Source organism: Macaca thibetana, chromosome 6, assembly GCF_024542745.1.
Source record: "Macaca thibetana thibetana isolate TM-01 chromosome 6, ASM2454274v1, whole genome shotgun sequence".
Lineage (NCBI taxonomy): Eukaryota > Metazoa > Chordata > Mammalia > Primates > Cercopithecidae > Macaca > Macaca thibetana.
The window spans coordinates 83,927,567-83,933,046 of NC_065583.1; the positions used below are offsets into that span (position 1 = coordinate 83,927,567).

At 48.8% G+C, this 5,480-nt stretch overlaps 1 pseudogene across 1 annotated transcript; it reads right to left on the minus strand.

Annotated features, from left to right (window-relative positions):
* Positions 1–1,163: 1,163 nt before the first annotated feature.
* Positions 1,164–4,128, minus strand: LOC126956295 (elongation factor 2-like; annotated as a pseudogene). The gene has a single exon (XR_007726287.1). The product of XR_007726287.1 is annotated as an elongation factor 2-like (transcript).
* Between the last annotated feature and the right edge of the window lie 1,352 nt (positions 4,129–5,480).

Here is a 5,480-nt window from a genome sequence, read left to right on the forward strand (position 1 = left end):
TTGTGAATTTGGCTTTGGGGAACATTATGGAATTTTTCACTCATCATGTGTACTAAATCCCTGTTGTAGGAATGAGTCACTAAGTAGCTCTAGAGGGAAAGAGAAGGCATTGGGAAAGTAGCCAAATGTATCTTAATTTGATAGATTGAACCCCTGCCTTTCATTTGTAAAGATTGTCTACGGCCTCGTCCTTTGAAGAAACCCTCCATTTCATCCACGTTGCTGGTTCCTAACAGAGAATCCTCCCTGCCCTTCCCCCTCACCAAAAGAAAACAATTTGGAAAAATTTTATTTTCCTTTTCATATTATAAAGTTTATTAAAGTAGTGTGTACACAGGCCGAAAACAAACAAACGAAAAACAACTTAGTACAGAAAGGTTTATTTTGAAAAGCAATTAATAACTATTTGTAATGTTTTTTCTGTCCCCTATTTGTTCTGGCAAAAGAGAAACCCTTAAATTCTGCTCATTGTTCCTGTTTCAGTTATAATGCTGATAATCCTTAAATTTTAAAAGAAAATCTTGTGCATTATTTCGAGATTTATTAACTGTCATATATCATTTATTGACTTTTTGCTATGATAAATGAGGATAAAACTGACTCTCTAGAAGCACTACTCTGGTTCATAATTGAGTAGGAGTGGTCAATCCTCATTTTATTTTTCAAAACTAAGAAAAAAAGGTTAAACTAGTAGCATGCTTTTCTATCCAGGATGTCTTTTAAATCATTTCCAAGGACACTGCTACTTTAGGCATCAGTGAACTAGAATTCTATAGAGGTATTGGAATGTTGAAACCAAAGAATATGATTGAAGATATGGGCTGGTGAGTCAATTACAACTATAATCTTCTGCTCCCACCTGTTTCACCTACCTTGAATCCCAAGCAATCCTCTCCAGGAAATCTTTTAATTATTCTCGTATGTATCACTTTCTCTCTCTCTCTCTCTCTTTTTTTTTTTTTTTTTTTTTTTTTTTTTTTTTTACCACCATATCAAATTTATTATTCCAATGGCACTAGTACAGCTGGAGGTGCTCATGGTGACACCGCACAGGACTTCCTGCCTGCTAGAAATCATCTACCCGCTTGTTCCTTTCCCCTTTCCGGGGCAAAAGCCACTACGGGCCATTTACCCAAATAAACCTCTTAATGTGTTTGTTAAAATTTGTTTGGACATCTGAGTTTCCCTCTGAAGAAATGGAAAAAGTGTTGGGTGTCCCATCCCACCTCCCCCTCCCCGACCAGCCCAGTAAAAGTCCCTGCTAAGAGGTCGTGTCTGCTGCCTCTAGACTCTGGAAATAAATATTGAAAGAAACGGCATCAAGTGTTAAGGTTGAGTGATGGCACGCAGCGGGCCCTGGAAACCTCTCAGGGCAGCGTGGCTGTGTCGGGACAGTCTCCAGGACGTGGTGCTGTGGGTGCTGCGAATCCCCAGGGCAGCAGGTGCTGCAGGAAGGGCCGCCTACAATTTGTCCAGGAAGTTGTCCAGGGCCGGGATGCCTTCCTTCAGGCCCTTGCGTTTGCGGGTCTCAGCCACCACCTGGCTGGGGCGGCTGCTGTTGTCAAAGGGGTCTCCGGGCAGGATCTGCCAGTGGTCGAACACACACTGGGGGAAGGCCTGGCAGCCCGTGTTGGACCTCAGGTCAGCGGTGAAGCCAAAGGACTCGTTGACAGGCAAGTAGGCCTTGACGACAAATATGGGGGTGCCGGCCACTTGGGACTCCTCGAACACGTGGCCCCGCTTCCTGTTCAAAACTCCGTAGATGCCACCGACCACTTGCTCTGGACACTGGATCTCCACAAGGTAGATGGGCTCCTTGAGGCGCTGCTGGGCGGTCAGCACGCTGGCGTAGAGGCAGCGCCGCGCTGTGGGGATGATCTGGCCTCCCCCTCGGTGGATGGCGTCAGCATGCAGGGTCACTTCCTGGACGTCGAAGCACACACCCCGCATGTTCTCCTCACACAGCGCACCCTCCTTGGTGGCCCACTGGAAGCCGGCCACCACACTCTCCTTGATCTCGTTTAGGTACTGCAGGCCCTTGGTGATGTCGGTAAGGATGTTGGGGCCGGTGCCGTCGGGCCCAAAGCACCAGATCTTCCGGGCTTCGGCCACGTCCCACTCGTACTTCTCCGCCAGGTAGCGCGCCTGCTGCTTGAGCTCCTGGCGGGCAGACACCTTGCCTTAATCGATGTCCTCGGCCAGGCCATCGGGGAAGGGCCGCGCCTTCATGTACAGTCGGTTGTGCTTGTTGGGGGACTTGGAGAGGCAGAGCACGTTTGACTCTTCACTGACTGTCTCGCGGTACGAGACGACCGGGTCAGATTTTTTGATGGGGATGCAGGCGTGGTCCTCCTCCAGGTCCTTCAGGCAGATCTCCAGGTGCAGCTCACCGGCGCCCGCGATGATGTGCTCTCCTGACTCCTCAATGATGCACTGCACCATGGGGTCGGACTTGGCCAGCCGCTTCAGCCCCTCCACCAGCTTGGGTAGGTCAGCCGGGTTCTTGGCCTCCACGGCCACTCTGACGACAGGGCTGACGCTGAACTTCATCACCCGCATGTTGTGTGCATGCTCGAAGGTGGTGATGGTGCCCATCTTCACCAGGAACTGGTCCACTCCCACCAGGCCCACAATGTTCCCACAAGGCACATCCTCGATGGGCTCCACATAGCGGCCCATCATCAAGATTGTTCTCTGGATTGGCTTCAGGTAGAGGTCCTCCTTCTTCCTGGGGGTGTAGACCTTCCTGAAGGTCTTCCATAATCCTGACCTTCAGGCCGGTGGAGACCAGCCCCGAGAAGACTCGTCCAAAGGCGTAGAACCGACCTTTGTCGGAGGTTGGCACCATTCTGGAAATATACATCATAAGGGGGCCTTTGGGGTCACAGCTTTTAATGCCCATGGCAGCCTCGTCGTCCGGGGGCCCCTCGTACAGGAGCTCGCAGTGCTACTTCTGGGCCGTCACAGGGGAGGGCAGATGGATGGTGATCATCTGCAACAAGGCGTCTCCGGCGGGCAGCCAGCGGCACATCACAGCCTTCAGCAGGGGTTTGCCTTCTTTGTCCTTGTCCTCACTGTCCAGTTTGATGTCCAGTTTCTCTATAGTTTTGCTGTCTACTCTTTCTTGAAATTCATGATGGCATCAAACACCTTGAAGATGGGGTCCAAGATCAACTGGCAGAAGGTGCGTGGCAGCTTCTTCCCATCGGGGCTGGTGGCTGACTTGCTGAACTTGCCATTGGCTGGGTCAAAGTACCTGTCACCCCACAGCTTCTTCATCATGTCCTCCACTTTCTTGGCCCACTCGGCAGGCCCCAACTGGCCCTCCCCTTTGGCAGCAAACTTGGCCACGTACATCTCCGCAAACTGCTTCAGGGTGAAGGCCCACCCATGGAGGCCAGACTCGAAGCCCACGGTACCGAGGTCAGGATCGATCATGATGTTGCCCATGGAGCCGCTCTCACCCTCGCCGTAGGTGGAGATGATGACGTTCACGTTCTCCACAATGCGCTGGAAGGTCTGGTAGAGCTCCTCGGGCTCCAGCTGCAGCTCTAGCAGGGCACGGTCCACCTTGTTCATCATCAGCACAGGCTTGATGCGCTCCGCAATGGCCTGCCGCAGCACTGTCTCCGTCTGCACACACACGCCTGACACGCAGTCCACCATAACCAATGCACCATCAGTGACTCGGAGGGCAGCCGTCACCTCCGAGGAGAAGTCGACGTGCCCGGGGGAGTTGATGAGATTAATGAGGAAGCCGGCGCCGTCCTTGCTCTGCTTGATGAAGTTCAAGTCATTCTCCGAGAGCTCGTAGAAGAGAGAGATGGCAGTTGACTTGATGGTGATGCAACGCTCCTGCTCATCCTTTCGGGTGTCAGTGAAGCGTGTCTCCCCGGCCCGGGCCGAGGCGATGATGCCCGCCTTGCACACCAGGGAGTCTGTCAGTGTGGACTTGCCGTGGACCACGTGGGCGATGACAGACATGTTGCGGATATTGGCCTTCTTGTCCATGATGGCATGGATCTGTTCTACCATGAAGTTCACCATGGTGGCGGATGGCGGTGGATTCTCCCAGGTAGAACCGAATGAAGCGAGTCGCGCTGAGGATGGTGACGACGACGATGGCAGAAGAGCGTATGTATCACTTTCAATGATGCATTTTACTCATAGACTTTCACGATCTCTATGGTTTCTTGACTTCTTACTTTCTCATTTGAGTTTCAGCTTTACTCTTGTCTCCTAAATAAAGCTAAACACTTCTAATGATTCTCCCTAAGGGTTACCTTGCCTCTGCCTCATTATAGAAACATTTAGTTACCAAGAACCAAGTTACTGTCTTTCTACTATAACCTCATGTCATTTCTATCCACACATTTAGAATTGATGTGGTGGAAAGCACTATCCACCAGGAACCCACAAGCTGACTTCCACTTCTTGATTTGAATGTGTGGCTTGGGACACATCTAGAAAAAGAAGGGGATGAAGTAAATGAACCCTCAGCTCTGACCATCTGCCTACTTGGTGCAGGCACAGTGGTTAGTTCATGGCTTTCAGGGCCGACACTTTGTCAATATGCACCACTATGGCCGCACTAGTTGTTAAGGGCAACTTCTGTTCTGATTGGTCAGTACCCAGTCAGAATAATCTACTCTCCCAACCAATATTTTTTGAGTTCCTACCAGGAGCAAGGTATCTCCTAGACCCTGAATATGTATTGGATTAAAATATGTATTCTAAGTCAAAGTGTCTCAGCTAGTAATGTGATGTGTGACTTTGGCCCAACCACTTAACATGCCTGGGTTTCAGTTTCCTCATTTGCAAAACAGGAAATGTTCAAAGTCCGTTTTTCTCAAGTGATTTATGAGTCAGTAATGATTACACTGAAATTGGTAGAATTTGCTTTTTAAAGTTACAAGTAAAGGAAATAGGTCATATTTTTACAAAAGCAGTATGTTAGTTTTTCATTATAAAGAGAAGTAAAGCCAATTGTCAGGGGAAAATCAATGTAGCCATCTTCTCCCTGAATAAATGTCTAATTATCTACATCATCTCATTTTCCAGTTTCTAGCCACATTTATATATTCAGTAGTTATTGGAATTTTCACCTTGAGAAGATATCGTGATTTGACAGAGCAAAATATAAAATATGATCTTGGAGATAAATAAATCCATTGAACTCTGCCAACCACAATCCTACTCTGTTCAAAGCTGCAGTCAGGTTCTAACTCCTCAGCAAAGAGATGAGCATGTGCTCTGTGCCAGGCTGTGTGAACCATGTGGCACAACAAAATGTGTAAGAAATTATCTCCACCTTCAAATAGTTTAAAATGCAGCAATGTGACAAGCACAAAATGTAACATGACTGTAAACAGACATGGCCTGGTGAGTCCCTAACATCTCATTACATTGCAAGAGCAAGCACTGTGCAGTTTCACAGAAAAGGGCTGTCAAAGGAGATGGGATGTAAACCTCCTTGATGA